The following is a 26,070-nucleotide window of genomic DNA, read 5'->3' as shown; positions in this document are numbered from 1 at the left end:
TCTATTATCCGATCCGAGGAAGGACATTGTGGTGGCTATAAAAGCCACCGCCAAACCTGCAAAAAAAGGGGGGACCAGAGGGAGATACGAACAAGAAACGGGAGAGACGAACACACAACAGCAACAAACACATCAACAGCAACTGAGACCAAAAATCGAGAGAAAAGAGAGGAGAAACCCTTACCGAGGAAGCAAAACTACCGGAGACTCCACGCACCTTCACGAACCACCATAAAAACAGAAATACCGAAGGTATTTCTTTAAGATCTGCGAAAATCCATGGATTTTTAGGCTAAACAAAGGTTAGGTTTGGGTTTAGATCGTCTCGATCTATCGTTTGGGAAAATTTCATAATTTTCGACCACCGGCGACGGTGGGGTTGGCGGCGGCGTGTGCCTGCCGACCGATGTCTGGTTTCCCTCCGGTGAGGGAAACCTAGAGAGAAGCGAGAGAAAATTTCTCTCTCAGTTAGATAGAGAAGAGAAAAGAGAGAAATGAGATGCTGGCCCTTCGGGCCAGACATCATAGGGTATTATACCCTCTCTTAAACGACATCGTTTAAGGGAGGACCTGTGTGTAATTTGATAAGGGTAAAACCCTTTCCGCAGCCATTATAATTTTATAACTTTATATTTTAGTCACTGAACCCAATTTTAGATCTTTATAATTCGGTTCTTTAATTTTAATTTTATTTATTTTAGTCCTTTATATTAAATAATATATTTAGGATAAATATCGCATTTAGTCCCTCATAGTTTTATAAATTTTATTTTAGCCCTGGATAAATAATTAAGGTTAAATTAAAATATTAGGATATAGATTTCTTAATATTTCGAATTTGATCTTTTATTTTCAATACTTTATATTTTGATCATATAATTTTAATTTTATTACATTGCAATTTTATTTTATTGTTATATATTTAAATTAATAATTATTATTATTATTTTAATCATATTAATATATATTATTTGATTAATTTTATAAATATTTTATAATAATATTTATTTATTTTTTAATATCAAAGAAAGGGGCAGTCTTAAAGCAACTAGATGTCTGTTTTCTGATATTTTTAAATAAATAAATATTTTACTTTTATAAATTGTATATATTAATCTATTTTTTTTAATTATTTTTAGATAAATGTTTTAATATTTATTTTTTAATATCAAATGAAAGAGTTGTCTTAAAGCACCTAGAAGCTCTTTTCTGATATTTCTAAATAAATAAATATCTTATTTATATAAATTAATAAATTTACTTAAAATTATAGTAATAAATTTAAATTAAATAGGATTATAAATATATCTTTGAATTCTTAAATTTCTAATAATAGAGACAATATATAATTAAAAAGTACCAATTTTGGGCGTTGTAGGGGTGTTAATCCTTCCCTAAACGTAACCCTTAATTCAAAGATGGAAATTCTTGGATAGCCATGATAAATCTGGATCATCCCATTTCCTCATTCTGACCCTTTTTCGCCGAAGAACCCTATTTAGATTAGAGTCCGCCATAATATATAATTGTTGGTATGAAAGAATTTTTTTTGTAATGAAAAACTCAACTCTTATTACATTGCAAGTGAATTTCTGAAAATTCTTTTCGATTTCTAGAAATCACTTTATTTACCACGAATCCATTTTTATTATTAAAAAGAATGAACTTTTGGTTATAAACGCAGATCAATTCATCTTTTAACTAATGTTTTCTTAAAAACTCTTTTAAAAGATAATTTTTAGGTATTCGACCTACCTGACTCAAAGGGCCGATGGCGACTCCCAAATTATTTTAAAAACCATTTATTCACATCACTTTTCCCGCCAAATAAATATTTTGTGCCCGGACGAAAACTGGTTACGACAGCTTGGCGACTCCGCTGGGGACTTTCAAGCTTTTAAAATCAATTATAAATTGTCTCTATTAATCATAAATTAAAAATTCTTATATTTAATTTATAATTCTTTTTTATATATATACATATTATTTTCATAGTATTTATATATATTATTAATATTTCATTTTATTTGCAAGTATTTTATTTTGTTATTTATTTTTCTGTTAGAGGTTTGAACATTTCTCCTCACACACAACACTTGCATTGCATAACATAAGCTTTCTAATCAAGCTTGTCCCTTTTAAGTGGGAGTGAAAGCGACGTCTTCGTGAGAATTTATTCTCCGTGTCAGACCTAGCAAGTAACTTTCGGGGTTCATATGCTCTATGTCATTGTGAGAATTTATTCTCCGTGCCAGGCATAGGGAAATGTATCCCCTCGAATTGAACTCGATCCACTTAAGTCTGTAATGGACTAGGATTGAGGGTTTGACAGCCCAAGGGGGCATCAACAAGGAAAGTTCGAGTACCTTTACTCTTAGAATCAAAACCCTGCATATAATGAATTCTAGAAATTCTCCTGATCTAAGACAATACTGAACCTCTGTCTGTAAGTGTACACAAAGGAGAAATAAGCTTTAGCTTTTAAATTATTATTTTCCTCTATGAATAAATACATGTGAACTAGAAATCATGCGGTTAGGTTAAATTTTCCAAACAAAGCATGGAACTAGAAAGCATGAGGTTAAGATTTATACCTTGATAGATTTTTTCCCATTAGTTGGTACTAACTATTCTATTTTTCTTATTTTTTCATACATGTTAAATTGCTCTAAACTTGTTTATATTGATTTCTTTTGTTTGCATTGCACGATCATGGAATAATCAAAAGGTGTTGACTTAAAAGATTGTTCATCAAATTGGAAAGAAATCGTAAATGGACAAAAAGTTTTATGATCAAACAAAATATGACGCGGCCAAGGAATCGTATCCCGAGGGAACCCCGAGGATAGAAGAGTGATATGCACCTAGAGATCATGTGTCCATTAAGGAGCAAGAGGAGATACGAGAAATAAGAGAGCATATGTCCAAGATGATGGATAGAATATCTGTTTTGGCCAAAAGAGAAGAGATTCTTGCACAGAAAGAGAGAGAGCTCAATGAACTTAACCCTGCAATGTCAGACACGCAAGGGACTTCGGATCTTAACCAACTTGAGAAATTACAGACAGTCATCATTCGTATTCACAAGTCATCTGGAGATACCAAAGAAATGATGACAACTGTAAAAGCTCCCAGAGAAGAGAAAAAATCATGTAACTTGAAATCATCGAAGTTTAGTCTGCTCCTGGCATCTAAAACTCAGGTTCAATCCAAGACAAAAGGCGGTTCTCATGTTGATGCTATACCTATATCATATAAAGAGTTGTATGAAAAGTTACTTGAAGCACGAGAAGTGGCTCCATATTACATAAAACCATTCCAACCTCCGTATCTAAATTGGTATGACATCAACATTCATTGTGAATATCATGCCGAAGCTCAAGGACATACCATCGAGAATTGTCTTGCCTTCAAACGTCGAGTCCAAAGTCTTTTGGATCATGGAACCTTACAATTTATGGTAAATGATCGACCTAGTTTGGTAACCGAAGGTCCTGCTAGATTAATACCAAAAGTCTTCAAATGTAAGAGTATCAGTAGGGGCGCCCAGAGAGAAGAAGATTTGCTGAGGTTTGAAGCTCAAATATGTCATTTGAAGATTGAAAATGATAAATTGAGCACCAAAATGGAAACAATACATGAAGATTTCCAGAAGGTCAGTCAAGCCTTTCAAAATGCTGGCATAGGAAACACCCCAGAAGAGTGGATAACAGGGGTCACCAAACTGAAAAAGAATTGCAATATAAATAAAGGACGAGCCAAGAAGTTTTCTCATGATTTACAAGTTGCAGAAGAAAGACTCAATACAACTGTCATGGAATTGAGAAAATATCAAGTCAACAATCAAAGGTTGAATAGTGCTATGACCAATAGGGAAACATCATATCAGATCCATCAGCATGAGATTGATACTGAATTAAAAGCCAATATAGACAATAACAAGACATTAAAAAAAATGTTTAGATGATTATAGATATCTTGTACGAGAACTCTGTAACCATAAAGATTCCATTACAAGGGAAAATGAGCAACATTGCCTACAACTCCGGGAATTGACACAGAAGATGAAGGAAAAAGACACTGTCATGAAGGATGTTGTTGTTCAAGCAAACAATATGGCTCATAAGCTGGTGGACATAGCTGGCTTCGCAAGAGAATTAAAGCAGATTGAGAACTCCACACCAGAGCATGAGTGGAAGTTAGTTTGGCTTTTAAGGGAAATAGAGAAGTTAGGAGTGAAAGCTATCCCCTACATGTAAAGTTTTGTTTGATGTACCGAAACTTTTGTGTTCAATGAAATATGTTCTAAGATGATCACTCTTGAGTAACACCTTTTCATACATGCATTTACATTTTTGTATCTGTGCATTTCCATTTTGTATTCTTACTTTTTAGATCTTTGTATTACACAGTTTGCATTCTTATTTTTGCATTTATTGCATTTTCATATTTACATTTGTTATTTTAAGTATTGTTAAATACATTAATTATAAAAACATATAAATAATTCATGAAAGGTTTTGTAACAGTAAAACCAAGATCATTCATTCATATTATTTTACCATCATCATGAAAACAATGGAGCAATCTTATGAGGGACTACAAGATCAGTGACTAGAACCATTGACAGGGTTACCTCAGGATACCAGGAAAGAAGCATCAGATTCAGTACCAGATGGATCAAATCAAATTATTCAGGGAATGGCATCTGATAAAGAAGTGATAATTGCTAAAGAGTAACCATGCTATCAGAATGAAGAGTCAAGAAAGATAACATACCCTGGGGTATCCCAATTGAACCCAAATAATAGCCTCGTTCATTATTCACAATATGAGGAAATATTCAAGAGGATGGATGAAGCAATCAAAAATATGAAATGTGTTGATACTTCCCACAAAGAACTAGAAGCAAGAGAGCTCAGTTTGGTTCCATATTTGGTTATTCCCCATGAATTCAAAATGCCTAATTTTGAGAAATATGATGGCACCAGTTGTCCCTTAATCCATTTGAGAATGTTTTGCAGAAAAATGGAAGGATATTTAAGTTCTGATGATCTGTTAATTCACTCTTTCCATGATAGTCTTGTTGGCCTAACAATAGTCTGGTATAATCAGTTGACACAAGAACAGATCAAGAGATGGGTTGATCTAGCTGATGCATTTTTGGGACAATATCGGTATGTTAAAGGCTTAACTCTAACACGTATGGATCTTCGAAGAGTAAAGAAGGAAACTAATGAAAGATTTCAAGAATATGCCTTAAGATGGAGAGGATTGGCAGCACAAGTTCAACCTCCCATATTAGAAGAAGAAATATCACGTATGTTTTGTGATTCCCTTCCATCGCCTTTCTTCGAGTTAATGCAGGCAAATCCGACAAAGGAATTCGAGAATCTTGTGACAAGTGGAGATTTAATTGAGAATGTAATCAATGAAGAAAACTCAAAAGTCACATCCAGGAGCCCAATGGATCAAAAAGCAAAAGCTGATCATGTGAATGAATGTCGCATCCAGAGTCCTCGCAATTACAAAAGAAAAAGAGCGAGTAACTGTTCGGATCGACCAAAGAAAGTCATACGATCAAGAAAAACTTTGGAAGTGTTCCAAACTTCCATTTCAGACTTGTATCCTCATTTGGTTAAAGGTCAATACAACACACCAAGACCAACTAAAGTGACATCAAACCCTTCTGCTCATAGCTATGATCAAGATAGTGTTTGTAATTTTCACCTGGGGGTAAAGGGGCATTCTACAGGCAATTGTAGGCCACTGCTAAAAGAAATTGAGATGCTTGTTGACAAAGGGGTTTTGACACAAGAAATGATCAAGAAATGGGGGGCGAATGAAAAAAAGAACCCTGATCCTATTACATACCCAACATTATAGGAATAATGAGGCATGATGCATAAACAAGTGGAAGTGTTATATACCACTGTAGTACTTTTCTATTTTCAGCATCTTGTTTGAACTTGTTTTTTGTTCCTTTCTCCGCCTTTTGTGCAATAAATAAATTTGTGTTGCTTATTAAGGTTATGAGCATTGAGTCAATTTTGCAATCTTGCAGTTTTTTGAATATCAACTGGATTAAAAAGTTCTTCATGATTAGAGTTATAATCTTTGACAGAATATCAGGATTGAAAACCAGAAAAACAAGGACCATTGACCTTACCTCAGAAGAAATACACCCAAACACTATCCTATTACAAATATGAGATAGCCTACTCCTATTGAAAGGAATTACAAAAAGGCTTGGTATTTATATATATGAGCGTACAACATGGGCATCATTGGTATATTACATTACAAAACTGACTAGAGTATTTTTCTATTGATGACATTCGATGATGAACATAATTTTTACAAATAGGTAAATCTAGTTTAAATCAGTTGCTTGAGAATTGAACTCTAACAAAGAGATTTTCTGAATTCCACCAAAATACCTAGACTATAACAGGTTCTTCTTAACAAGCTTAAGAAATTGGAATTGGATACCCATGTGATACAATAAAGCTTGAGTTGTCCCTCTAGAACAATTGGTTAATCGCCCTGGCTTTATGGATAATATTCAGCTAGCCTATTATACTATTATATGCAATAAAACTGTCCCTCTAGAGCAATTGGTTAATAGCTCTGGCTTTATGGATAAGTTTCAGTTAACCTGATAAAGGTGATTATATTATTATATACAATAAAGCTGAATTCAGCTAGCCAAAATGGCAAATGTCTTAACAAATAGACTAAGGGAGTTACGAAACACATGTTATAGTCAACTTCACACAAGCACTCAGAAATTTCATTTTTAGACTGATATTTTTGTACTACTTTGATTAGATGAGTCTAAATGAAAGATTATAGAGAATTGAAATGGAAGTCCTAGTTGCGTCATTTTGTACGCATCCGGTTAAAATACCAAGTCCTCAAAGTGAGACATGTGAAAAAGTTCACAAAGAGCGAGAGATGAGTGACATCTTAAATAGATGTAACCATAGAAAATAGGAAGGCCATCCTGAAACCAAACCAAATCTTGATACTTGTCAAATAATTATAATTCTCAAGCATTACAGAGTTGTTGATTCTTTTGATATTCTTTGAATTCATGCTTATGATTTGATTTTATTGTGAACCTATGATAGGCAACATTCTACAAAATTCTTTCATTCTTCAATAAAGAAAGGAGGAAAAACATTTTCAAACAGGACAGTCTCAAATGGAGAAGGTCCTTGAAGCAAGTTGTTGCCTAATCTACCTCTATTGTAGAAAAATGAGGCCAGAATAATGAAGCACTTCACATTTTTGAAGGCAAGTGGTCCAAGAAGCCAGAAAGTCTGAAGAATTGAACTTGTGACACTCTCCTATGACATCATTAGCAATTCATCAAGAAAGATTATCGTTTATCTCATGCTGAGGGCGATAAGCATCACCAGATAGATTATTTTCCCCAACCATCAATTCGTGTTCTCTAGAAGATTATATCATAGAGCCATGAACAAGTCACTACCTACACTCTGGTTATACCGTGATGTTAGCTCAAGTCTTGATACATCATTGCTACTTCTTCTATGCCGATCATTTTCTTTGACAAGATGATATCCATTATGTCCTTCAGAAGATTGCTGAATTTGAATTTGAGGACTTATGGCACATAATAAGACATTGGAACAGAATCTACCCTTATAGGTCTTTTATATAGGGTAACATTGGTAACAAGATTCCAAAAGTTGAAGATAATCAGTTTTACCGTCAATTAAACTTTTCCATGGTTCAGTAAAAGTATGATATATCTTGGAGTAGCAAAAGAGACAGTCGTTGTAGCAGTCATTGCAAGTAAATGCACCAACAAAAATCTTCAAGCCCATCACGATGATGTTTATTTCTTCCAGTAAGGTTGTTATGCTGGATGCCACCGACAACAAGGTCGAATTCTACAAATCTACTCATCAATTGCTCCAACCGATCATCATTCAGTTCTTGCACATCAGTTTTCAAAGATATGCCAAGACAGTAGAAGGTAACCCCTACATCACTGATCCTAGAAAAAAAAAACAGGACATGGATACCACCGGAAAACGTGTCTCTAGCAGCTCCTCGTGTATGGTTTTTAGGGAAACCTCGAAGCATTTCCACCTCATTAGGTTCAAGTGGAACAATTTTATTCCTTCCAACCCATACCAGATTCCATTTTCAACACTCATCAAGAACATACTTCTGGATACTCGAAGGTGGCTCATCGTCATAAGCTTCAAGAGCCTTACAGATCCTTTCTGTCAATTTGTCACTTCTTGTACATGTTTGTAAACAGTTCAACTTTGTTCTTGGATCCCAGGAAGGCCATCATTTCTTTGTCAATGGAAAAATATCATGTATAGTGCGTGGAGAAAACAAGATAAGAGGAAATATGTTCTCAATTGGCAGATTATGAATATAGCCCCTTTTCAGTGTAGCAGCATGAAAATGCTTCGAATCTACAAATTCTGGCTCTACATCGAATAAGTACTTTGATATTCCAGTCCAAACATTATCTGGAGCAAGTGCCACGTTCTCGTAGTAGAAATAAGGAGACCCAATAGCATCTTCTGGAAGTGTTCTTTGAGTTATCTGATCTGATTTGGTATGAACCCCAAAACCAATCATTAGATTTGAAAGATGAATTTGCTCATAGTAGAAATAAGGAGACCCAATAGCATCTTCTGGAAGTGTTCTTTGAGTTATCTGATCTGGTTCGGTAGAAACCCCATAACTAATTATTGGAATTAAAAGATGAACTGCACGATCGTCTTCATTAAGAAGCTTCTTTTCAAGCTTCCTCTGCTTCTTCCTTTTCCACAAATCATTGCCCGAGTTTCACCTTTTCCTGTAATTGGGATCATTGCATAATGGCTTTCTATCTTCTACCGGAAGAAGTGTGTCAGCAACCTTAGCCATTTGATCAGCACATATAAAATCTGTCAACTCTACAATTGATGAATCCAGACCACATCTCTCCATGGCTATTGAAGCCTCAACCTCTGAATATCTTGTTTTTGTCAAGTATAACAGTTTATTCTCCTCATCAGAATCAGAATTCATGATTTTCTCGGTATCAGAAGAACTATCAATATCTGTGAAATCATCCTGAAAGATCGCTTCATAATCAGATGAGTTGTTATCAGAATCAACATGTTGCATGGGTGTGGATTTTTCAAGAGCATTGTATATGTAGTCTTGCCAGTGCATCAGATTACTGTTTGCATAAATTGGTTTCTCTCATACGGAAAAGTATATTTCAGAGATGGCCTTCATTGAAAGATGATAAGCCACTGTGTCAGCCTGGAATGGATTACCAAGCTATTTTTACTGCTCTGTCTGACTAAATCCTGCAAGATACAGAAAATGGTCACCTCATTCAGAATACACATATCTCAGACATTTCTGTCATAATGATTGAGTACTTCTTAAGTTTGTGACAACATGAAGAGAATTTCTCTAATTACTTGACAATACTATTGTTTAGTGACACCAGAATGAGAGTATTCAAAATAAACAAATTTGGGGCACGAATAAAGCTACAAGTACCTACAACAGTTCATTGTCAAAATTGGACCTTGTGGGGATCATGACATTTCAGTCAAACAAACATTGAGAGTGAATCAGACATATCTAGAGGGACATCTTGAGGGCCCATTTAAACCAGAAATAGAAAATTGAGGCATATCGAAAGCCCAATTCAGATAGATCTAAAGGGATATCTTGAGGGCCCATTTCAACCAGAAATAGAATATTGAGGAATTTTGAAGGCTCACAGCAATATGAATATTTGGGCATTCTTGGAGGCTCATCTCAACAAGAAATAATGTGAACACACTTTTAACATCTGTATCAGCAAATGTTGGGGCATTTTGAAGGCTCAGATCAGCAAGAAGCAAATGATAGGGCAGACTGAAAGCTCATTTTAATCAGAATTAGGATTTGTTGATGCATTTTTGAATATTTGTATTAGCAAATACTGGGGCATGTTGAAAGCCCATATTATCCTGTGTCAAGATCATTGACTCGAACAAATATTTCCAATGAGACATAAAGATATGAAGAATGAAAATGATGAAACAGTGACAGTCGAGCTGACTATACATAATTGCTTCGTTCATCAGGCAGTTACATTATGATCATGTTGTTGAACAAATATCTACTCAGCAAGTATGGTTTCAGATACCAAATCTTCTTAACCATGTGTCACATGATAGTGTGGTCTTTGTTAAGCTACATCAGTTGCATGAATACAAAAATGGTCCCCAGGCAAACTACTCGATCTAGGGTTCAGTTCCTCGAGACCTCGAACTCTAAATTTGGCCTTTTGTGTGTCGGTGATAATTGAAAATATTTCTTTGAGATTCCTGTCAGTTAGTTTCAACCATACTGTTGAGGTTACGAAGCTGTTTTTCACATCAGTTTTGTTTACTTGATGACATTGAAGAGAGAAGCTCATATATATTGCTCTTTCCCGATGTTACTGGGGTTATCATTGCCAGCTAGACGGAACTGAGTTTCCATCTATTTGGTTTATCATGTGCGTTTCATCCCCAGCGTCAAGAATTCCACCGATATCTTTCTGTACATGGATCTTATAGCTGAAGTGTTTCTACTTTCTACAATGCTCATTACAGAAGAAAACGTGATCAGTATCACACTTGCCCTTTCCTGAGATGATATCAAGAGCAATTAGTGTCTCCTATTCAATTCGACACCAGCACATTTTGTGAATTTGACCAACTTTTTTTGGTCATACCAGTATTTCACTTATATTCCCATTGAGTTTTGTTCTCAAGTGGTCTTGTGACATCATACAAAAACTTTGAACACCATGCAAAGAGCTTCATTGACCAGCAATTCGAGCAGAAGCCACAGGAGATGAAGAATGTGTTGTCAAATGTTATGAACCCGTGATTATGGTATTAAACCAATGTTGTTATCATATGGTTTTCCTTTATTGATACAAGATGAAGTTTGTCTTCTTGAACCCTAAGATTAGAAATGAAATATGATGAAGATTTCTTTCCACAGAAGGAGAACTGAAATTTTAAACAAGAAACTAGTGGCGCCTATTAAGGTTGAACGACAGGTTGTTGTTAAACATCTCGACATGATATGGTCCAAGTTGCCTTATTCAAGATCTGATTATATATGGATACATGAAAGGAATTGGGATAAATCTTCCTTGTAATGTGTTTCAAAGAGTCAAATTAGAACAGACTCTACTCTCCTAATTAATCCCTACTGAGTCAGACATATCTATATCTACATTCTTCAAAGATGATAGATTTTCTCTTCAAAGATGATATATTCTCTTTTTAAAAGATGATAGATTCTCTTTTCAAAGATGAAAGCTTTATTGAATTTCTACACAAGTCCCGACAAAGAAAGTTGGTTTTATCCAAGACAAAATAGGGCATCAAACTCATAGTTCTGATTACAGCAAGAGTTCCACAAATGAAACATTTCTTCTGAGATTTAAATGAAGCAAAGAAGGCACCAAGATACAAGTTGATCAGATGATTCTGCAGAAATGCAAGCTTGATAGCATAAGTTTCTACACTGATATCCAGAGGTAACCCTGGCAATAAATGATGAAGTGAAGGAAGACAAAGTTCACCACTTTGAAGTCAAATGAAGATTGCATCAATATTCATGCATTTATAAGACATCATTTGCACAATAGACAATGCATTACATTGATACATCTGAGTGCATTCAAACATGAAGTTTTACAGATCTTCGGAAGAACAAGAAGATTCATGGTAAGAAATACCTTTTAAGAAGAATGTAGAAATCAAAACCTCGAATACAGGAATCATGCAAACATCTGAAGAAGAGATGGACGCAATCTACAAAAATGAGCATTATCTTGAGATTTGGGCATGTTACCCAATCAACATGTTATTTCAAAAAAACAATATGAGAAAACGATTTCCATAGTTTCTCATTCAATCTTTTTTAAAATGAAATTATTGAAAAGTAAGAAAACGATTTCCTTAGTTTTTTTACTTAGTAAACTATTTCCCACATCTGTAAGTCCTGCAGTGCATGATGTTTCCAAAAAGCCTTCGGGAGATTTTTGATGTTTTCAAAGCCTTAGGGTCATCTGTAAGTCCTATAGTGCATGATGTTTCCAAAAAGCCTTCAGGAGCTTTTTGATGTTTTCAAAACCTTCGGGTCATCAGCATTACCAGGTATAGTTCATAATGAGAAGAACTCATCTGAAGAAGGAAGAAGAAGTTTATAATAAGAAGAACTTGTTCAACCTTTTACTTTAATTCATCACCCGATGGATCAGCATTGCCAGGTCAAGTTCATAATGAGAAGAACTCATCTGAAGAAGGAAGAAGAAGTTCATAATAAGAAGAACTTGTTCAACCTTTTACTTTAATTCATCACCCGATGGATCAGCATTGCCAGGTCAAGTTCATAATGAGAAGAACTTATCTGAAGAAGAAGAAGAAGTTCATAATGAGAAGAACTTGTTCAACTTTTTTGTTTGAATTCATCATTCTATGGATAATCATTTCCAGAGAAAGTTCATAATGAGAAGAACTCATCTGAAGAAAGAAGAAGAAGTTCATAATGAAAAGAGCTTGTTCAACCTTTTGCTCAAATCCATCACTCGATGGATCAGCTTTTCCAGAGAAAGTTCATAATGAGAAGAACTTATCTGAAGAAGGAAGAAGAAGTTCATAATGAGAAGAGCTTGTTCAACCTTTTGTTTAAATTCATCATTTGATGGATCAACATTGCCAGGTAGAGTTCATAATGAGAAGAACTTGTCATCTGAAGAAGAAGAAATTCATAATGAGAAGAATTTGTTTAACTTTTTGTTTGAATTCATCACTCGATGGATCAACTTTTCCAGAGAAAGTTCATAATGAGAAGAACTTATCTGAAGAAGAAGAAGAAGAAGTTCATAATGAGAAGAGCTTGTTCAACCTTTTGCATAACTCTATCACAGAAGGAGATATATCATCATCAGCATTTCCAGAAGGAGTTCATAATAAGAAGAACTCATCTGAAGAAGAAGAAGTTCATAATGAGAAGAGCTTGTTCAACTTTTTGCTAGATTACATCACAGAATGAGATAAATTGTCATCCCCAGTGGAAAAGTTCATAATGAGAAGAACTAATCCCAAAGAAAAACTTGTTCAACATTTCCAAATAAAGTCAAATGAAAAAAAAACTTATTGTCTTTTCGTCTTTGCTCTATTCTTGTTAACACAAGGATGAGCAAAGAGGGGCAGCTGAAGACACTAATTTTTTTTACATTTGGTTTTTTATTATTTATTATTATTATTTATTATTATTATTATTTGTTATTAATTTTATTATATTACAGACCCAAATTACATAAACCGGAGCCCAATTACAAATGGATCCAGATGACCCAAACTGGCCCAAACCCATCAAAAACCCTAAAACCCAATTAGGGTTTTCTGTCCTAGTGTTGCCGCCGCTTTGCTTCTCCACCGTTGGATCTAGCATTGATCCAACGTTTTAGATGGTCCCAGCAGAAACCCTAGGGTTATGATACCCTAGGGCCACATGGCCGCCGTTCGTCAGCCAGCCGACACCTTCAATGCCAGGTGACCCAACCAGCAGCTGTCGACGCCTTGCTGGCTTGACACCACCTCACCAGAATGCTCCAGAAGCATTCCGAGGTCATACACGTCGCTGCTCTAGAGGTGTGTCACCACTGGAAGTTCGGTGACTCACCAAACTTTACCCTCTATTATCCGGTCCGAGGAAGGACATTGTGGTGGCTATAAAAGCCACCTCCAAACCTGCAAAAAAAAGGGGGGACCAGAGGGAGATACGAACAAGAAACGGGAGAGACGAACACACAACAGCAACAAACACATCAACAGCAATTGAGACCAAAAATTGAGAGAAAAGATAGGAGAAACCCTTACCGAGGAAGCAGAACCACCGGAGACTCCACGCACCTTCACGAACCACCATAAAAACAGAAATACCGAAGGTATTTCTTTAAGATCTGCGAAAATCCATGGATTTTTAGGCTAAGCAAAGGTTAGGTTTGGGTTTAGATCGTCCCGATCTATCGTTTGGGAAAATTTCATAATTTCCGACCACCGACGACGGTGGCCGGCGGCGGGGTTGGCGGCGGCGTGTGCCTGCCGGCCGATGTCTGGTTTCCCTCCGGTGAGGGAAACCTAGAGAGAAGCGAGAGAAAATTTCTCTCTCAGTTAGAGAGAGAAGAGAAAAGAGATAAATGAGATGCTGGCCCTTCAGGCCAGCCATCATAGGGTATTTATACCCTCTTTTAAACGGCGTCGTTTAAGGGAGGACCTGTGTGTAATTTGATAAGGGTAAAACCCTTTCCGTAACCATTATAATTTTATAACTTTATATTTTAGTCACTGAACCCAATTTTAGATCTTTATAATTCGGTTCTTTAATTTTAATTTTATTTATTTTAGTCCTTTATATTAAATAATATATTTAGGATAAATATCGCATTTAGTCCCTCATAGTTTTATAAATTTTATTTTAGCCCTAAATAAATAATTAAGGTTAAATTAAAATATTAGGATATAGATTTCTTAATATTTCGAATTTGATCTTTTATTTTCAATACTTTATATTTTGATCATATAATTTTAATTTTATTACATTGCAATTTTATTTTATTGTTATATATTTAAATTAATAATTATTATTATTATTTTAATCATATTAATATATATTATTTGATTAATTTTATAAAAATTTTATAATAATATTTATTTATTTTTTAATATCAAAGAAAGGGACAGTCTTAAAGCAACTAGATGTCTGTTTTCTGATATTTTTAAATAAATAAATATTTTACTTTTATAAATTGTATATATTAATCTATTTTTTTAGATAAATGTTTTAATATTTATTTATTTTTTAATATTAAAGGAAATAGCTGTCTTAAAACACCTAGAAGCTCTTTTCTGATATTTCTAAATAAATAAATATCTTATTTATATAAATTAATAAATTTACTTAAAATTATAGTAATAAATTTAAATTAAATAGGATTATAAATATATATTTGAATTCTTAAATTTCTAATAATAGAGACAATATATAATTAAAAAGTACCAATTTTAGACGTTGTAGGGGTGCTAATCCTTCCCTAAACGTAACCGACTACGAATCCATTTTTATTATTAAAAAGAACGAATTTTTGGTTATAAACGCAGATCAATTCATCTTTTAACTGATGTTTTCTTAAAAACTCTTTTAAAATATAATTTTTATGTATTCGACCTACCTGATTCAAAGAGTCGATGGCGACTCCCAAATTATTTTAAAAATTATTTATTCACATCACTTTTCCAGCCAAATAAATATTTCGTACCCAAACGAAAACCGGTCACGACAAAAGCAACGCGAGTAGTGTGATGGAGAAGTTTTCCTCCTTGATTCAAGATTTATCAGAATTTAGTGCACTGATCTGGGACGCTCAAAGGAGAGCTGAAAATTTCCATGCATGTACAATTCGGTTCACTCCAGGATAGGGAAACGAGGTTGCGCACTTGGCGGCTTCAGATCTCGATGAGGATGACAGATTTTGGGTGGATGAGGCTCCTTACCAGGTGGAGATGAAGGCATCCGGAGATAGATGATGGATTGACCCCCTTAGCTTCATTTCCCGTGAGAGCGGGTGGTGGTGATGATCGATTCTACCTCTGTTTTTTCCTTGCTTTGTGCTCTCTTTTTCTCTTCTCTAGCAACGATAGCAACGAGTGTGAAGAACTAGCCGTCTGCTTGTTTTCTTAGTTTAGGTCGTTCGTTTTCTTTTGTTTTCTAATTTATTTATTGCATCTTTAATTTCAGTTTTGGTTTCTGTGCAATGGCGCGTTCCACTTGAACAGCTTTTGTTCTTTTCCTTTATGTAGTTGTTTTAATAATATTGGTTGGTCGCTCTTTTGCTCCAAAAATAAAATCACATTTGCATATTTACATCCGAATATATATATATATATATTAATTTCTTTACCAACAAATTTTAATCTTTAATTTAATAAAAAAATTCGAGTAATACATTATATAAAATTTAAAAGTTAGGACATCCTTGTATCCTACTTTGTGGCGGTAACGTCACACTCCAATTTAGGGGTTAAATTTTAGAAATCATAAAATATTAAATTTAAATGGTATTTTGAAAGAAAATAAATATTAAAATATAAAATCGCAAAGCTGACAGACCATTTTAGGAAGTATAGGAAATTCAGGGATCCAATCATAAATTTACCTATTTTTCTTATGTATTGACTTTTAAACTCTTTCTCATTTCCTCTCCTACGTGAACTCCTTTGAGCTCCAATTTCTCCACCGTCTGGCCACCATTCGTCGATCTGAAACCACCATCGTGTTCGTTGTCGACCAGTAAACAAAACCCCTCAAACTTCTCGTCGTGAATCGTCGTCGTTCGATGTAAAATTCAACTCAAAGTTTCGAAGTTTTTAAACTCCACCACCGTGAAAATCGTCGATGATCGTTGCTCCGTTTTCGACACCTCCTGCACCATCGTGTTCCTTGAATCGTTCCGAGTCCATCAATGTCCTTCTTGTCTCTGTCGTCGCCAGCGTGTGAGGTGTGAGGAAGTTAGTTTACGACTTTTTAAAATCGAGCTCTTCGCTATTCAAAATTGTGAACCGAGCTTGGTAAGTGTCTCAAAATCCCTTAAAATAATTTTAGAATTTTTTGTGAAAATTTTCCAACCCTATACGGCCCTGCACGAGCCCCCACGCACCACCCCTGAGAGTGGGAAAAGTCCACTGCCTGGTAGACTGCTTGGAATGGGCCTGCCCGACCCGCTTGACCCGACTGAGTCAACCCGCGTTGAGTTAACTCGACTGAGTCGCCTCATTGGGTAAACTCATTAACTTTGACCGAGTCAACCCGTTGACCATTGACTTTGACCAAGTTAACTCGTTGACCGTTGACTTTGAATTTGGCCAAAAAGTCAAAATTTTCGAAAAGTCAAATTTTAATGTTTTTCGACGTCATGAGTCCGATTCCGAAGTCCGTTTTGCCAAATTCGAACTCGGTAAACTATTTTTCACTGATTTACCAACTGATTCGATCCATTTTTCGCAATTAAGCTCCGTTTCTAATGAAATTTATGTTGTTATGTATCTGAGAAATTATTGGACATTGATTTCAAGATTGAGGGCGTTCGAATGGAGTTTAAATGGTCGATCAGTATGACACAAAAATCAAGGTAATACATTACTACCTCTTTATGCTTTATGGAACATGTTGATATTGGTAAATGCATGAATAAGATAATGTTTGGTCTCATCTGTGTAGCTAATTATTTTCTACACTCGATCCGAATACAGTAAAAATTCGGTAACTGAATATGGCTCAGATGACTAATATAAGAAATTTGAGGACAATTGGAATTAAATTATAAGTTCTGGATTAAGTGACAAATGAATCAGTACTGGATATGTAAATTATAATTTATATCATTTAAAGGTTAAATGCCAAAGGTACTTGGATGAGAATATTTCAGTTAGGTGAAATTATGGAATTACAAAAATGCCATTGAGAGGTAAAAATAGTTCGAGTTGACTCTGAATGAGAAAATAACCTGAGAATTTGTACTTAAACTGATAAATTACTGATTTAATTGTTGAGATCCTACTTGTGTATAGAAAATTCCTGATAATTCATTAGTAACATCTGAGAAGACACTTGACCTGGAAATCTCCGAGTTATGAGTAAATACCTGAAGAATAATTTTTTGAGGGTACTCTTTTATCAGAATTGTTCGAAATGACTAAAATAGATGATAAGTTTGAATTAAATAATAAGATTGGACGGAAGGAAATTATTGAAAAACCTTGGATTTGTAAAATGACCAAAATACCCCTGGAATGGAAATGAATCAATAATATCACCAATCCCAGAAATTATTGGATATATTCAAACTCTAAAATGACGGAATTAACATTAAGCACCAAAATGACCAAAATACACTTATGGACTAGACTAAGTAAATGTCTTGGATTAATTAAGGAATCTAAATAAACATGTGTGTTGTACTACCCTTAAAAGTTATGGAACTCAGCTTAAGTGAGTTGACCAACGCTAATGCTAAGTCAGTTCCTGAATATTATAAATACCACTTGAATCCTTGTTCGTCTCCTCAAGTTTGGATCGATGATAATTCTGGAAGTACTCAGTTTAGCTCAACTCTAGAGCGCATTTGCTACTAAGAAATGGATATTCGTTAGACAAATCAACCACAAATACCAAATTGAACTAAATGGAAGTACAATATGTATCCGAAATTCAGAAACGTCCAAATTACTTTGAAAAACTCTGGAATAACCGAGATAGACTTGACTACTAAATGAACTAAGTAACCTCAATGATTGAGGATTAAGTAAGTGATTGGGATAAGTCTGGAAACTCAGTTGAACTTACATGATGTATCATCCTTATGGGTTATGAACCATAAATCAAGTACGTCAGAATTTCCTGATATAGTTGAAACATGGAAATGAAATAAAGATCATTAGAATATTTGTTCGTCTTTTTAAGATCCATTCAGCGATGACTCAGAAGATGATTTATGTACAAGAATTGTTGGTATTAAAGAGTGAATACATGGAAGGGCAACGAATGGACCAGTCAACATGCATTAGTTCTGGGAGTTATTCAGCTTGAGTTATTTCGATAATCCGATAGATCGACACAGATTGTAAATATTCTGAACCTTCATTTCTTCCTTATTAGTTCAAATCACATTCTAAATAACTAATGAATCTGCCAGTTAATGAACTCTTTCGATAGTGATTCTAACTTCCGATATTCTATCAGTATACTGAAGATCTATGTTTCTCTGCCCAATAAGATTATCCAATATCTCTGAATAATATCTGATAAATACTTTGATCCTCTAGTGTGTTCCACATGTACTACATGACGGTTTTATATGTTTGAAATGAGTTTTAACGAAAGTATTGATTTACTAGTTTATAAATCATGGAAACATGGTATGTGATATTCGATTACGGTTTTAATCGAAAAATATGAATTGTTCATTATTTATGAAATCATAGAATTTACTGGTTTATGAATTATGGTTACCTGAAATGTGTTATCGGGTTTCCTGTTTTCACTGGAAAATATGAATTGTTCCTGGTTTATGGAATTTACTAGGTGTGCATGTGGGTGTATGGTTTTGGGGAACCTACACATTATGGAGTGTTCGGTTGGAGGAATTACTATAGTTTTTTATAAATGTTTTATGTGAGGGTGTTATTGGAGGAAGTTACCGTTACTGCAGGTTCATCTGCTTTGTGCTCAGGGTAAGTCCTTACTTGGTGTGTAGGTGGGTGTATGGTTCTGGGAAACATACACATTATGGAGTGTTCAGTTGGAGGGATTAATATGGTTTTTGAATAAAAATATATTTTAAACTTCTACTGTTTTAAAATAAAATATATGTATCTTTTCATTGGTTTTGCGGGAATACACTAGATAACCTATTCTGATATCCTAAACTCAATTATCCGAAATATTTCTCTGAACTGAAATCTTATTGTCTGTTACTACATGAGATATCAGTGGGACCTCAGCTTATCCTAAAAATCTGTAGATGTCTGAATCAATAAGGAAATATATGTCTATTTGTATATGCACATTCTTCAGCATCATCTGGTAGTTCTGTATTATTGAGCTTTCCAAAGTTCACTCTGTTACTCACCTTTTCAGGTTAAAAGAATCGTACCAGTGCATCTATCGACATCAGTAAGGGAGTTCTTCCGACGTTACTTGCAGAGTATGGTACATGTGATTAGGGGGCATGAAATTGTATTTTGTTTTATATATATGAGTTTGAAAATTTGTTTTATCTTTGCATACTGATAAATCATTTTATGAGTTACATGTTTTAATAAAAGTTTTAAATTTTCAAAGATTTTTACAGTGGGTCACTCCGGTGGCCCTAATGTAACACTCCATATCGGATTGAGTTACCTGCATCAATCTGAGAGGGTTACAAGTAAAATTACCAGCTTTTTGTTTTAATTTCAATGATAACTTTATTGTAGTTATCAATTATATACATAGCATTGACACTAGACTACATTGTCCATTCATTTTTTTTTTATATTGCTATTGCTTCAAGGTTAACACACAAGGATTTGTTATGTCCCAAATCTTAGTTGCCAAACAAAAGTATGCTCCTAATCTTCACTTCGGTCCCTCATTTTGTTTCTTTGTGGGGGAGACAGAAATCCCATTCTCCGGCTGAGGTTCTTTAATTACATTAATTAAATAAACACGGTAAGAGTCATTTAGGGATTCAATATAAATCTAAATGATGTAATTCAATTTTTTTATTTTATAAGTATGATTATGAAGTCAGCACACGTCATTTTATTATATTTTAAAGTTTTTTTAAACATTTATTTGAACTTATTTAAATGTGTATTTTTTTGAATAGGGTGAAAATCATTTCATTTTCATTTTTAAAATTTAAATTTTTGTTTTTATTGAACTAAAAATATTTCAAATTTATATATATAATTTTAATTGTTGTCAATAAACCTTGATTAACTTATTTCGACGTGAAGAGTCTTTATTGGTCTTAATATTAATCTGAATCGATTAGTTGTACTAAAATATGTTAAACAATATCTAATATTAAATTATAATATTATGAATGAAATAGAGATCATTCTATAAACAAAATTTTATTATGATATACTGAAATTAATCAATTACATAATAAAATTATTATTATTATTTTTTATAAATTCTAAATTTAGTTCTAACTTTTGGCGTTGTATCAATTATACATTGTACTTTCAGTTTTGTCAATGATAACACTGGATTTTGATATTCATTTTAATTATATCATTGGGTCATTAAATCGTTTCTAGTCGTATCAAAAATAATGTCTTTTTGGTGAGGTGTCTACATCGACAGCCATCAGTCACTTCGGCAGCCATCAGTCATGTAACCCCCCAGACCCCGTCTGTAAGTTAAACCCAAACCTAAGTGGTCACATATCCCATTCGGAGGTATTTATTTTTAAACAACTTATAATACATTAGATATAATACAAAACAAAATATTAATAATACAAATATATCCAAAACGATAGCAAATACATGTCACCATATACAAAGGAAAGCATGTAAAGATATATGTTCGTACAAAATAAGTAGTTGATCTCCCCTGATGCCAAATCTGATAGCTTAAGGTCTGCTATTATCTGAAAAATGGTAAAAACTATAAAATGAGCTAAAAAGCCCAGTGTGCTTCAAACAGTGTATAAAAACATTTTAATAAAATATTTCAGTAAAATCATTTCATCAAACATGTTTATTTTATTTAAAATATAAACACTACCCCCATCCGTCACGAACAAAATGTGTAGGTTCCCCAGAACCATACACCCCGTCACGTCCAGTAAGGCCCTGAGCACAAAGCCGAGGAGCCTGCAAGTATTCTTCCTCCAACAATTTTCCCCCCAATGTCAGTAATAAACAAGTATGTATTCAAGTAAAATTGGTGAATAATTCATGTTTAAAAAAACATATACCGAAATACAGAAATCAAATATCATGAAATCAATATTTAGGAATCACGTATCATGTATCATGTCATAACATTATTATGAATTATCACCAATCTAAAACAATTCAAACAATATTTTTAAAACAGTAAAATAACACTGTCATGAAACACACCTGTAACAGTCTGAGAAATCAAATAGGGAAGCTTATTACTGGTTTTGTCGATCACGCTCTCCTGCAGCGCTAGATCTTACGAATTGGAAAAATCCATATTGGAAACCTAATATAAATAATCTAAATATTATTTAAATAATATACAGAAACCTACGGGTAATTCTCGTAGTACGCGGTTCAGGCTGATCTAACGAACGGACAACACCGGACCTAATTGATCCTTGCTCAGGTGAAACACGAGTACCTTCATAAAATATTTTTATTGAATCAATTCCTTAACCAAATCTCAATTAAATAATCAAAATATTAAAATATTAAGCCTTTTGGGTTTACAAGCTCGATTCGGGAATTTTGGGTCAGAATTTGGCAAAACGGACTTCGGAATCAGATTCAAGACGTCGAAAAATATAAAGTATGGCTTTCCGAAAATTTGAATTCTTGGTCAAAATCAAAGTCAACGGGTTTGACTGACGATTCAGAGACTTTCGGGTTTGAATTTTGTGAAACCGACCCCAAAAACAAATTCGGAATGTCGAAAAATGTCAGGATATGTATTCTCGGAAAAGATTAACGGTTGTTTAATGGCCGGTCAAAGTTGGTCAAAATTCTGGTCAAAGGAGGTCAACAAATTGTCAACTATTTTGCGCACTTTTTAAAATAATTACTAAAATAACACCTTTTTTGAATTAAATTCCTAAAATAACACATTTTTGAATTAAATTCCCAATATAGTACATTTTTGAATTAAATTCCCAAAATAGCACCCATTTCGAATTAATTCCCAAAATAGCACCATTTTCGAATTAATTCCCAAAATAGCACCATTTTCGAATTAATTCCCAAAATAGCACCTATTTCGAATTAATTCTCAAAATGTCACCCGATCAACGGTTATCGATGAACGGTCAACGGGTCGGGTCGGAACCGGTCAAACCGGTTAAAAACCGGTTAAATCAGCCATTTCAACCTTCCCAACGCGCAGTGAGGTGTCTTCTAGCTGCGTAAAATTCACGGAAAATTTTCTAAAAATTATTTTGAGTGATTTCGAGATACTTACAAAGATCGATTCAAAATTTTGAACGGCGGAGAGCTTGATTTCATCAAATCGAAAAACTTTGACCGCTTCACCTCCCCACGCGCTGCCGTCGACAGAGACTGAGGATAGCACCGGCGGATTCGGAACGACACAAGGAACACGATGGTGCGGGAGGTGTCGTAAACGGAGCAACAATCGGCGATGAATTTAAGATTTTCTCGGCAATTGAGCTAAAAAAACGTCGAGACTTTGACTGGAAATTCCCGGCGTTTGGCAGCGTTTCGCTTCAATTAATTTAAGGGAATTGTTCCTCACTCGATAACAAACACGATGGTATTTTCAAAACGACGATCGGAAGTCGGACGGCGTCGGAATCGAGCTTGGAAGTTGGGCGTATGGGAGGGGATTTTATGAATTGGTTTCTGTGTTTTCACGAAGAAACCAATTCATTTCCTTTAAAGAGAAAGCCTGTCGATATTTTTTGGGTTAATTCAGGGTTTAGTCCCTGAATTTTTTTCAACTCTAAAACATATTACAAATTTTAAAAACTTTCAATTTAGTCCTCAAATTTTTACCAATTTACACAATTAAATTAAAAAAAATCCAATTTTTCAAGTTGTTACAAGTCACTTAGGCAGTCATCAACCACGTCATCGTATCGTTAACGATTTAATAGTATAATTAAAACGAAAATCAAAGTTCAGTATTATAACTGTCAAAATTAAAAGTTCAGTGGGATAAACGATACAACACTTAAAATTTAGTAGTATCCAATTTACCCTTGAAAATAAATATTCTTCATGTATGGCATGCAATATAATTTCATCTCCTATAAAATGCACGACAATAACTTTATTTTCTTTTTGATTATGGTTAGTTTTATTAAAATAAAAATATATTAAAATTATAAAAATCATTTATAAAAGTAAGAAGAAATTAATCATGAAAGTCGAACATTACTAAGATCATCAAAGTTAGGGTGTTAAAAAAAATCTGTAATCGACTTGATGAGTTTGCCCAAAAATTATATTTAATGGACTCAGGTCTGTGGATCCCGTGGGGTCTAATATTTTAATATATTTCTTGAAACTTATCATGTTCATGTACAGATTCCATTAAAATAATATTGTTTATCATTTTAAATATTATTTTTTAATTATAATTTTTTTAAAAAACTGGAACTCATCACGTAGGCATGATGAGCTCTATTTGATTTAAAAATTCACTAGCCGTTTATAGCCATTAAGCAACATGCAGAAGTAACAATCGCTTTAAAACTCGTCATGTCAACGTGATGAGTTTTATGAGATTTAAGAATATACTAACCATTTATAGTCGTTGATTTAAGGTTTGTATTGTGATTTGTTAAGAATAAAAATATTTGTTTTTTTGAAGAATTTCTCTTAAAATGTCTATTCGAGAATAAATGATACGTCTTGATGATGTCCATATTTTCTCGCTTGAACTCACTGTGTAAAATTTTTTCTTATATTTTTAAAAGTTCAAATTATAATATTAATTTTGTTATTTTGAAAATTTAATTAATTGTTTGAAATTTATATTGTAGGCAGAACAATGGGGCATTCGCTTGTGAGGAATGAAAACTGATGATACACATGAGCGGACTATTATATATCTACAACAATCTGGGTTGCATCCTACCACATTTCTTCGTGGTTTTAAGGTGAATCTTGCACTGATTTCGACTCTGATTGAACATTGGAGGCCCGAAACTCATACATTTCATTTTCTGAGTTGTGAAGTGATAATTACTTTGGAAGATGTGGCTTACTAACTAGGTATTCTGATAAATGGTGCGACATTAGTAAGACACAACAATTACGATCTAGATACGATTTACGAGCAAGTATAGGAAAGAGGCCATCACCAGATGTTGTAGAAGGGTTGCGAATACGGATGACTTGGTTGGAGAGTGAATTCAAAATGGATGAACACTCTATCAAGGATGATGACAGATTTGTAGTCCGATCATATCTTCTCCAATTGATTGGAATGATATTATTATAGAATAAATTCAATAATTTGGTACACAGACAATATCTTTCGATATTGGATAATTTGATTGAGCTTCGTAAATATAGTTAGGTTCAGTGATTTTGGTGTTTTTATATCAAGAACTTTGCAAGGATACAATCATGACAAGGGTCAAAAGGTAGATATAGCGGATTATATAGTCTTACTACAATCTTAGGCATGGTGCCGATTTTCATTTTTGATGTCAATTACAACAGCTCTGATTAAGTTTCATCTCGTTGTAAGGTAATTTTTAAAATTTATATTTAGTAAAATTTTGTGTTTTATTAAATATTTTAAATTGGTATTTATTATATTGTTTAGATGACAATATAGAATTATCGAGTCAAAGTTGACAGGTTGATGCAGGGGGATCCGAGACAGATGATGCTGAGCTGTCAGATTGCACCTTGATGGCGCTGAGATACCATGAATTGGCAGATCAGCGCAAATGCGGGAATTGATTGTGACATGTTCCTCATTGGGGTCGTTTTGAGTATGTTTCAGTCTTTTGGCCATAACTTTGGCTACAGGTGTCAGAATCGCACATAAGACCCCAATCCGGAAAGCTCTTTTCGACGCGCACGCTCTCCATATGGAGTTGCTCCATGTGGCCTTTTTTCAACCTCAAATTCTGCCGTTTTCCCCTCCAAATCACTAGAATTAGATATTTTTTACTATTTATGGTAATATTTCGATTGTCAATTAGGAAGTCAATTTAAATCCGATTTAGGCCGGATTTTTTTGGAGATTGCTTATTTTATTTCGAATTTCAATTTAGAGTGATTTTCGGGATTTTGCTATTTTTGGCAAAATTCGAATAAAGACGATTTTTAGCTATAACAGTCCGGCTTGTGGACTGATTTTGGCATTGTTTGATTTGATAATATTTTATTAAACCCTAGAGACTTTTTTTCTCTGGATTTTTTTGGGCGAATTTTCTCTTGTGAATCATCTGTTGGAGCGCTTGTAGGATAATCGCTATTCTGTCTGGCGTCAGTTGGTATCAGAGCTTCAACATCTTCCTGGGAAATTTCACCAGTTTCAATGGCTGGAGGTCGTGGTCGTCGTGAGCAGGTTCCGAATGAGGAAGCCCAACGCCGTGATCGCAACGTTCAGGATGTGATGATTACGGATTTACAGAAGTAAGTCACAGAATTAACCCAGCGCCTGGCGGCGCAGGATTTCGAGGATCGTGAGGCCTCTGATCACGATACCAATTCCGCTTTCAAAAACCCATATAACAATCGTGCTCTATTCCGGGAACAC

At 34.2% G+C, this 26,070-nt stretch overlaps 1 long non-coding RNA gene across 1 annotated transcript; it reads right to left on the bottom strand.

Annotated features, from left to right (window-relative positions):
* Positions 1–1,403: 1,403 nt before the first annotated feature.
* LOC120206459 lies at positions 1,404–24,443 on the bottom strand. Its single transcript, XR_005524115.1, has 3 exons — positions 24,433–24,443; positions 20,266–20,277; positions 1,404–1,622 (listed from the first exon to the last, which is right to left on the bottom strand). It is a non-coding gene; the product is annotated as an uncharacterized LOC120206459 (long non-coding RNA).
* Positions 24,444–26,070: the final 1,627 nt, after the last annotated feature.

Source organism: Hibiscus syriacus, unplaced genomic scaffold (assembly GCF_006381635.1).
Source record: "Hibiscus syriacus cultivar Baekdansim isolate YM2019G1 unplaced genomic scaffold, ASM638163v2 tig00013808_pilon, whole genome shotgun sequence".
Classification (NCBI taxonomy): Eukaryota; Viridiplantae; Streptophyta; class Magnoliopsida; order Malvales; family Malvaceae; genus Hibiscus; species Hibiscus syriacus.
The sequence above is the reverse complement of the archived record's forward strand: the minus strand, read 5'-3'. Positions and strand labels throughout refer to the sequence as shown.